Source organism: Leiobunum rupestre, chromosome 8, assembly GCF_980474605.1.
Source record: "Leiobunum rupestre chromosome 8, qqLeiRupe1.1.hap1, whole genome shotgun sequence".
In the NCBI taxonomy this organism is placed as follows: domain Eukaryota; kingdom Metazoa; phylum Arthropoda; class Arachnida; order Opiliones; family Sclerosomatidae; genus Leiobunum; species Leiobunum rupestre.
Window position 1 is genome coordinate 4408444 of NC_143391.1, and position 10851 is coordinate 4419294.

The window sequence follows — 10851 nt, forward strand, 5'->3', positions numbered from 1 at the left end:
TACCGACATTCGAGATAACGACATTCGCTTGGAACCTTATTCTTGTCCCCCTGTCGCTATCAGAAATGTCGTAAAAACGAAAATACCGCCAGGCGAGTTGTGACGTCAACATCCGGTGACGTGCCCCTCTAATCGTCCAATACGAATCGCACTTATTTATTTCTGTCGGCTGCTGTAATATTTTTGCGTTTGTTTACGTTTTCGCAGTTGTCATTTTTGTTCTTCTTTGGTAGTTTTTTTTAAAATAACATTGAGTCGCGCCACAAAATTCTGCGGAAATCTAAAGGTTTTAATTTTAGAATACATGGAGGCTAATGAACGTTTCGTTAGCCGTAAGTTTGATGCAAACTGTACAAACGAGGCGTACAGTACACCGCGATGTGCATTAGTCTTGTCCAAAGGCTTAATGCTTGTGGTGGACCGTACTGGAGGTGCAGTAATTTTTTTGGAATAGAAATACTGTTACTTCTATTACTTATGCATAAATGTTCCAGAGTTTGGCTGACTGGAACTTCCCAAACTAGAACTAAGACAACTGAGGAAGGTCGAGCAAATGTTGGGCAGCTCTCGTTTATTGAGCGGCCTAGGGGGTACATTTGGCCACTACGAAGTACCAGAAGCTGGTTTTGGGGTAAGTATTCTTTCATGAATACATTTCATGCTAACATTTCTTGATTTTAACAACAGATAATTGAAGAAAATGGATGCGGCATTGGCTACTTTAGATCAACGTCCCGCAGCTTCTTCAACAATGGCTCCTCCATATTCAGTCACTATCGCCCATTCTTCTCCCACTGGCTCCCATTCCTGCAGATCTCCAAGATTTAATCATAGTTTACCAGTAGCGTCTGTGAGTTCTAACGATGAATATAAAGCCCCAGGAATGGAAGGTGTAGCTCCGTCTAGTGGAACTTTTGCACCTCTTCTTTTCAAAGAGAGACCTGGTTGCGGTAACCATTTCCAGTTACTCTGATTTGCTTTGCCGGAAGTTTCTAGCTCGGCCAAAACACGCGGCCAATAATATCAATCCTTCCATTCCTGGGGCTTTATATTCTTTGGTTCTAATCACTCCCAAGGTAAAAATATTTCTCCAGCTGCACGAGGTAAGTAGAAAATCATTTACTTTAAAAATATTTAAAATTTGGAAAAGATAATTTGGCTTAAACCGTTTAAAGGTCGCAACCAACAAAGGCAACAGGGTCATATGCGAGGGCTCAACAATTTCTTGAGAAAATAAATTCAAATCTTGATAAGCAAACTAAGATAATGGAAGATCAGTTGGAAACTTGGTGCCATATAGCTAGTTCTCAAAGGAGAATTTGTATTGTAAAAACTATTTGAGTTTCATATGCTTAGTTTTAAAACAAAGTAAGTGAAAAATTCAAATTTTTTATTTTGAAGAATCTTTTACAATTTCACTAATAAAGTTTTGAAAAGAAAAATAGTTGTTTTTCTGTTACCTATACACCCTCATACCTACCTTTATATTGAGAAGTTAATACTCAAAACTTACCTTAGGAATGATCTCTAGAGTTCTTGGTTGCTAGGTAACTTTTTTCAAAGATATCTTGAAACCATTGATGCCTTGTATATGTGGGCATCATGAATACGCCCAGGAAACTTGGCTTTGACATTCAAAATTACCAAATCACAATCGCAAAGCTATAAAAACTATGTAAATTTTTGAATGTACATGTATATTATTTATATATAAAAATAAAGCTTACCAATTGCACGTTTAAGGAATGGTTTTCTTTCCTGTTAATGTACAAATGTTCACGATAATTTGAATCTTGTGAATTTGGAGCAACATTTGCAATGTGCGTACAATCTATTGCAGCAATGGCCCCCGGGAAATCTGGTCTTCTCCATAAATCTATACGCATTGTTAAATTAATATTTATCTGCTATGAGAAGATTTGATAATTACCTCAACTTTGTGGCTTCCCTTTACTCAGTGGAAATTTTATCCATTTTGGCATTAAAATGCTATTTATTGCATCGGTTTCTTGATGCAGACAGCGACTGACCGTGGCCTGACTGACATCAAGAAACAAATCTTTGCCAACTAGCTGCTTTCTGGTAAGCACAAAATCGAACAGCCACTAACGCCTAATGAACCATATAATTATTAAAACGCTAATAATTACGAACTTTAATTCTTAAATTCATGGCTCACCTTTGAATCTACAGGGAGATCCGTAACTCTTACGTTAGACGCGTTTGACTCTAACGTCGCTTTTAGATGCTCACAAATCTCTATTACTAAATACTTATCTAGGTGAAATAAACTTCTAAACTAATTTTCCGAAAGTTCAAAAGCTTTTGATCTATCTCTTAGAACTCTCTCCCACCCAAAACTCTTCGTTTCTTCCATTTCTGACAGACGCCAAAACTCAAAACATGCGAGCTGTAAAGCAGCCATTTTGAAAATACCGCGATTCGAAGCGAAAAATGACGTCATAACGACAAAGAAACGCGATTCCGACATCCCCAGGGGGCCTATTCTTGTCTTGGCGATACGCATGTCGTTATGGCGGAATCGATAAAATATCGCCATAACGACATCGACCGGCGAAAACCGTATTCTTGTCTCCAAAACTCACTTCGACATCGCCGTATCGCCAGCGAATTATAACGACAGGGCTGGGGATGTCGGAATCGCGTTTCTTTGTCGTTATGACGTCATTTTTCGCTTCGAATCGCGGTATTTTCAAAATGGCTGCTTTACAGCTCGCATGTTTTGAGTTTTGGCGTCTGTCAGAAATGGAAGAAACGAAGAGTTTTGGGTGGGAGAGAGTTCTAAGAGATAGATCAAAAACTTTTGAACTTTCGGAAAATTAGTTTAGAAGTTTATTTCACCTAGATAAGTATTTAGTAATAGAGATTTGTGAGCATCTAAAAGCGACGTTAGAGTCAAACGCGTCTAACGTAAGAGTTACGGATCTCCCTGTAGATTCAAAGGTGAGCCATGAATTTAAGAATTAAAGTTCGTAATTATTAGCGTTTTAATAATTATATGGTTCATTAGGCGTTAGTGGCTGTTCGATTTTGTGCTTACCAGAAAGCAGCTAGTTGGCAAAGATTTGTTTCTTGATGTCAGTCAGGCCACGGTCAGTCGCTGTCTGCATCAAGAAACCGATGCAATAAATAGCATTTTAATGCCAAAATGGATAAAATTTCCACTGAGTAAAGGGAAGCCACAAAGTTGAGGTAATTATCAAATCTTCTCATAGCAGATAAATATTAATTTAACAATGCGTATAGATTTATGGAGAAGACCAGATTTCCCGGGGGCCATTGCTGCAATAGATTGTACGCACATTGCAAATGTTGCTCCAAATTCACAAGATTCAAATTATCGTGAACATTTGTACATTAACAGGAAAGAAAACCATTCCTTAAACGTGCAATTGGTAAGCTTTATTTTTATATATAAATAATATACATGTACATTCAAAAATTTACATAGTTTTTATAGCTTTGCGATTGTGATTTGGTAATTTTGAATGTCAAAGCCAAGTTTCCTGGGCGTATTCATGATGCCCACATATACAAGGCATCAATGGTTTCAAGATATCTTTGAAAAAAGTTACCTAGCAACCAAGAACTCTAGAGATCATTCCTAAGGTAAGTTTTGAGTATTAACTTCTCAATATAAAGGTAGGTATGAGGGTGTATAGGTAACAGAAAAACAACTATTTTTCTTTTCAAAACTTTATTAGTGAAATTGTAAAAGATTCTTCAAAATAAAAAATTTGAATTTTTCACTTACTTTGTTTTAAAACTAAGCATATGAAACTCAAATAGTTTTTACAATACAAATTCTCCTTTGAGAACTAGCTATATGGCACCAAGTTTCCAACTGATCTTCCATTATCTTAGTTTGCTTATCAAGATTTGAATTTATTTTCTCAAGAAATTGTTGAGCCCTCGCATATGACCCTGTTGCCTTTGTTGGTTGCGACCTTTAAACGGTTTAAGCCAAATTATCTTTTCCAAATTTTAAATATTTTTAAAGTAAATGATTTTCTACTTACCTCGTGCAGCTGGAGAAATATTTTTACCTTGGGAGTGATTAGAACCAAAGAATATAAAGCCCCAGGAATGGAAGGATTGATATTATTGGCCGCGTGTTTTGGCCGAGCTAGAAACTTCCGGCAAAGCAAATCAGAGTAACTGGAAATGGTTACCGCAACCAGGTCTCTCTTTGAAAAGAAGAGGTGCAAAAGTTCCACTAGACGGAGCTACACCTTCCATTCCTGGGGCTTTATATTCATCGTTAGAACTCACAGACGCTACTGGTAAACTATGATTAAATCTTGGAGATCTGCAGGAATGGGAGCCAGTGGGAGAAGAATGGGCGATAGTGACTGAATATGGAGGAGCCATTGTTGAAGAAGCTGCGGGACGTTGATCTAAAGTAGCCAATGCCGCATCCATTTTCTTCAATTATCTGTTGTTAAAATCAAGAAATGTTAGCATGAAATGTATTCATGAAAGAATACTTACCCCAAAACCAGCTTCTGGTACTTCGTAGTGGCCAAATGTACCCCCTAGGCCGCTCAATAAACGAGAGCTGCCCAACATTTGCTCGACCTTCCTCAGTTGTCTTAGTTCTAGTTTGGGAAGTTCCAGTCAGCCAAACTCTGGAACATTTATGCATAAGTAATAGAAGTAACAGTATTTCTATTCCAAAAAAATTACTGCACCTCCAGTACGGTCCACCACAAGCATTAAGCCTTTGGACAAGACTAATGCACATCGCGGTGTACTGTACGCCTCGTTTGTACAGTTTGCATCAAACTTACGGCTAACGAAACGTTCATTAGCCTCCATGTATTCTAAAATTAAAACCTTTAGATTTCCGCAGAATTTTGTGGCGCGACTCAATGTTATTTTAAAAAAAACTACCAAAGAAGAACAAAAATGACAACTGCGAAAACGTAAACAAACGCAAAAATATTACAGCAGCCGACAGAAATAAATAAGTGCGATTCGTATTGGACGATTAGAGGGGCACGTCACCGGATGTTGACGTCACAACTCGCCTGGCGGTATTTTCGTTTTTACGACATTTCTGATAGCGACAGGGGGACAAGAATAAGGTTCCAAGCGAATGTCGTTATCTCGAATGTCGGTATGGCGAAGTGATAAGGCGGAATCGTTATGTCGTAACCGAGACAAGAATGGGCCCCCTGCAGACTCGAAGCGCGAAAGAGAAAATCGAAGCGCGCAAATAAATTCGACGTGCAAAACAGAAAATCGAAGCGCGCAAACGAAACTCTTTTTGGTCCGGTTTGGCGTTCCATACATTTTACCATCTTTGATTGAAACGTACGCTTAAATGAGCAGTATTTTTAAAATTGCTAGAGATTTACTATTATGGTTATGGTGATGAGCACAACTATAATATTTTTAACTTTTTATATTAAAATGTACTCTTGATTAAAAGGATTATTAAACCCAAATATATTGAACTCAAGCCTCATATGTAACCATACCATAAACTATCTATTAAGAAAAACCATTAACTATTTTTAAAATTATTCAGGACGGTATAGGAAAAATTATACATAAAAATAAATGGTATATAATATATAATAAAAAGTAAATAGAATATAATATAATAAAAAGTATATATACGTAATTAGTTACATATGCTTTACAGATATATATTAAATAATAATATAAATGCTAAGAATAACTATAGTACATTTCATATTATATATTAGGTTAAAAATGAAAACGTAGTTATAATTTACAATAAATAAATATTAAAACAGTTGTTCCTAATAATAATGTGCTTGAGCCTCTACCCGTTTTTTTTACAGACACCTATATATAATAATAGGCTACCCCTTAAATGTGAGTCGCCCACGTATGACGTCACTATTTCTCTCACTGAGCCGTTTCGGAAAATCTCCAAAACGCGTATATTGAATGCGCCCCCCTTGGGTTGATGGAGGATGATCGCTCGTCTATTATGTTCGACCTCTCTCGCTTCGCCGGACAGCCCGCGATTATAATACTACTAGCTTCGCCTTACTGCCAAGTGTAAAACGCCTAATTCGTAGAGTTTGAGTTATTGAACTCGTACCTCCTGTCACAACGGGATAAAGCTTTACTACCCTCGCCTTCGCTACTAGGTAACATTCACCCATATTTGGCCCAGAATTCATGTACTATTTTGACCTTTTTCGCGTAATCTGGGATGGATTCGGAATACTGAAGAAACCTGTATTATTATTAATATTACTAAGTATATAATTAGTAATATTAATATCAATTATTATTTTACTATAACTGTATAAATTGTGTATGTAATCAATAAGCCTAAAAGTGAAATGAATAGAAAACAAACCAAATATTTTGGCGTTTTTTTACAGTTTTTAATTTTATTCAAACATTTTTTTTAAATGCATTATTTAAACTTACCCACTATTTCACGTTAATCAATTACTTTCTTATTTAAATTTATTATATTTGTATTTCAATTTACGTCGTAAATATTTTACGTTTAAAATTTGACTTTCAAATCACATTTTTGAATCTTTAATAGTTCTCCAAATTCTTTCTAAATAATCGAATTTCTTGTTGATGTGTGGTTTTTCTTATTTACATTACAATCTAATTTGACATTAGCGGCGTGGCTATTCCAGTCTAATACGGCGAGAGCGGTTCTCATTCGGTAATTGCTCACGCCGCACAGTGGGACGAAACGAGAAAAAGGTAGGCGCCGCGAATATCTCCAAACCTGTTTTAGGTAGAAAATTGAAATTTTCAGGTCGCATACAGTGAGTAGGGGAATACCTACTATAAAAATTTCGATGACCATGAACCATGTCTTCAAGGTCATCCAAACATTATCTCGAAAACCGTAAGAGTTACGAAGATGGTTTCAATTAAAAAAGTGTTCCACGTCCTATTCTAGGTCTACATAGCTTTGATTCAATCGGATTTGCACAACAGAAAGTCGATAAAATAAAGATCAAAAATGCAAATTGACTAATAAAATGGCGCTCAATTTTAAATCAAAAGCAAAAAGCTATAATCACCCTAAATCACGCGTTGAATCTTTCTACATATTTTGCTGGCCGCTAGAAATGTCGCTTGTAGTCTCTATCGAGTTCAAATTCTTCTATAGTTGGGTGAAGTAGGATACGCGATAAAGGAAAATCGTATTTGGACGTTTTTCATAATGTTTCTGGGAGACATTGTGATTTAGTGCTTTATCTTTATAATTTTATTTGTGCTACAGAGGGACCCGGATGGATATGGGTTATTGATATTTATAAACTAGAATACTACTAGAAACGAGAAATATGACTACTTGTATAATATTATTTAATAATTTTTTTTAAAATCTAAGAATTATTCGTATCTTTACACTTTTTAAGAGCAACTAAGATTTTAGATGTCCATAGACATAACAAAATTTTCTTTTTGAAATTGGAAAAATATTAGATCAATGCGTCAAATGAAAACAATCAATAACTTTGAAACTATATTGATTCTTTTTTTAATATTTATAATATAAATGAAATATGAAATACTATTCCGAAAAACACTAAAACACGAATTCGAGTAAGTCGAGATAAGGTACCGCGTTGCAGTGGCGGACTGGCCATAGACTGGGCCTGCCCGATGGCCGGTGGGCCCCATGATAAATTTGGTCAGTGGGACACCTTAAAACTTCAACAATATGTCAACATTATAGTAGCTTCAAAATATAATAGAAGTTCCAAAACTTTCAATATTAAATTATATTTTTACTGAATAAAACTAAAACTTAATATTTTATTTTAAAAAAAAAGTTCCAATGACATCGTCGGGGTGCCGGGGCGCTGGCGGTTCAGCGTGGATTCATTTTCAAAACAATTTTAACCATTTTTAAAAGTTTGGCTAAGCCCGAGTACCCGACGAAAGAAACTACGTAGTTGAACAGTACTAAGTTACGTCCTATATTTGGCAGGGTCCCGCTGATTTTAGAGTAAATGTGTTTAACCTAATAATGGACCGCATTGTCCAGTCACTAGATTCACGTTTTTTACAACACAAAAAGTTGTATAAAGATTTATCTTGCTTGGACACAGCAAATTTTAAAAATATTACAGAGAAGGGCCTAGAAGATGACGCCTTGGATGGTGTTAAGCTTTCTCCACGAATCAGTAAAGATGAAGTTATGTTGGAATTGCTTTCTTTTGCTTCGAACTTCGACGTATTAAAATTATTGCTTAATAACGATGAGAATATGGATTCCAGTTGCAACAAGTGCAAGGTTTGTAGCACTTGTCCGTCCTGTGTACTAAAAATTCTGGCATCCAACAGACTTCACGACAAGGAATTATGATAACCTTTATGAACTTTATAAAGTCTTCTGCACACTATCAGTTAATCAAGTCCAATGTGAGAGGACATTATCAAAGCTTAAAATAATAAAGACAAGGCTAAGAAATTCACTGTCCGAGGAGAGCTTGGAATCATGCATTTTGCTATCCATTGAAAAGGAATTGTTAGATGAATTGGATGTAGAAGCAATTATTGACAGATTCGCACAGTCATCTAGTGTATTCCAACGATTACTCAAAATATCGTGGAACATGAAACATGCTTTTAAACAACCGGTTATTAAGTAAAATGTCGGCACCGTATACCTATTTAAAAAGCTAGCATTTGTCTAAAATATAAACTAATAATAACAATCTGTATAATTATGTTTACATTTAGTATCGACTGTATATTGCCTTTAATATGTTATCTGTAATTATTAAAAACATTATATCGCTAAAACATTTCTTTTATAAATGGCGACGAACCAGCGACCTATGAGTTGCCGTTTCAAAGAGTATTCCAATTGAAAGGAAGTGTTACTACTAGGTGATTTATAAAATGCTATGGCTTAATAAAAAATCGGCATATATTTTACGCGAGACAAGGGAACACCTATATTGTGGGCTTAGTAGTCCAAAAGGAAGAGGCGTTGGGACCGCAACCCACAGGTCGCTGGTTTGATTCCAGCCTGAGGCATGCCCAGTGGTATTCCTTGATTTAATTAAAAATATTATAGCATTTATCCTTCTAGTTTTCGGCAGTAGCACACAATTGAGTAAAAATAATTAAAGCGAAAAAATTATTAACATAAAACAATATTTCAGGGGGGAATGTTCCTTTTTCGGAGGGTGTCTCCCCCTGTCTACGCCTCTGGTTTTGGGTGGGCCCCCTTTGACCCTCTGGCAGTCCACATTTTTAGACCCAGTCCGCCACTGCCGCGGAGCCTCTATTTCGTTTTACGGTGATCTATAGAGGTAGAACCGTACCAAAATGACTACCTTGTAACCTTATAATAATAATAATAATAATAATAATAATAACCAATCTCTTGTCCACTCTGTGACTCCGTGTCAGGCCGCTCAGCATAGAGGGGGTTGCCCCACCCTTGTTCATTTTGTTTGGCCCCAGCATAGTTTTTTATATAAACATCGTTAGGATTTGAATTGACAACATTTTCCCAGCATTAAACAAATTTGAATAGTCTAACTATAATTTGGATAATCATGGTCCAGTTATTACTTCCTTTAAGTGGGTGCTATGGCATTTTTATTTATTTTTTGGTTTAAGTTACGTTGTGAATTGTCACTTATGGAATTCAGGAACGTATGTAATTAAGTGCTTCGTCTTAGAGGGGTAGGGCGAAAAGTGAGGTTTTTGCCTAGTCAAATAGAAAAAGGTTGGTTTTTGGGTTCAAACAGAGTTCAAATAGAGAGGAGCATGCAGTGGCATAGCCAGATGGGTGGACCAAGGGGCAAGGCCACCCCCTACGCTACTGAGAGCATGGTTGCCGGCAGAAATTATTTTAAGTCATATAGCGAACTCGCCCGATGAAATATACAACCTTTATACATACAACGATCCGATAAATGAACGAGCTATAGCTAAAGCTTAGTAGGAATAGGGATATAAGTTTCCCGAAATTGATGTAACACACATTTCAAGTAACTGGATCACTCATCTTCGTCACTGCACTCCCCAAAAAGTTCGACCGAAAAAAGAGGTATGGCTAAAGAAAGGGGGGGGGGTGGAGCAATTTCCCCGTTTGCCCACCTCTGCGGGCGCCCATGGAAAAAACCATTTCCCATTTTCAAAATGGTCATTGTGTCAACTCTAGAAAAAGTTGGCTTGCTTAGCTACCCTCTTACTCCATCCTTGAGTCCTCTACTTAAAGGGGCCCCAGATAGCCTAGTGCCTAGAGGCCCCCAAGGGTCTTAATCCGGCACTGGACACTTCACCAATGAAAAACTTTGATGCCTCCGACTCGATAAATATTTCGTTTCGCTCCGAAAATGAGTTTTCGTCGAGGTTTTCGTTTTCCATTTCAACTGGGCTTTGGTTATTTTCCTGGTCGTCCTGGTAAACGCAAGATGACTTTTTAGTGGAACTACTAATCGCGGTCGAATTTTCTATAAAACAATTATCGGTAGAATTTTCGGTGTTTTCTAATACTAGAAAAGATGCTTCTGGTTGCGCATCATTTTCATCACAAGGAAAATAATATATAACAGTGTCAGAAGTATCTTCGTTTTCTAAAATACGGTCTATTTCAATGTTTTCTTCTGTATTCAACAAAAGTTTTATCCCATGTTGGAAAATGTCACTTACGGAAAATTTGTCTTGTAGAAGCAATTTGGCGTTGCTATATCGTTCTTCAAATGTTTTCAGCTCATTTTCATTTTTGAATGTCACAGACAGAACTAATTTGCTTCGAGATGTAGTTCTAACTGGTAAACTATTTTCGTGATACTCGGAGCAAATGGGATCTTCTTGTAATAAAATATTCAGCATTTCCAAAAT

The 10851-nt window shown here is 36.6% G+C and overlaps 2 long non-coding RNA genes across 2 annotated transcripts; one reads left to right on the forward strand and one right to left on the reverse strand.

Annotated features, from left to right (window-relative positions):
• Positions 1-1765: 1765 nt before the first annotated feature.
• LOC149932045 (uncharacterized) lies at positions 1766-2671 on the reverse strand. Its single transcript, XR_016473061.1, has 3 exons — positions 2180-2671; positions 1931-2112; positions 1766-1876 (listed from the first exon to the last, which is right to left on the reverse strand). It is a non-coding gene; the product is annotated as an uncharacterized LOC149932045 (long non-coding RNA).
• A 174-nt stretch (positions 2672-2845) lies between these two features.
• LOC149932046 (uncharacterized) lies at positions 2846-3378 on the forward strand. Its single transcript, XR_016473120.1, has 3 exons — positions 2846-2964; positions 3032-3213; positions 3268-3378. It is a non-coding gene; the product is annotated as an uncharacterized LOC149932046 (long non-coding RNA).
• The last annotated feature ends 7473 nt before the right edge of the window (positions 3379-10851 follow it).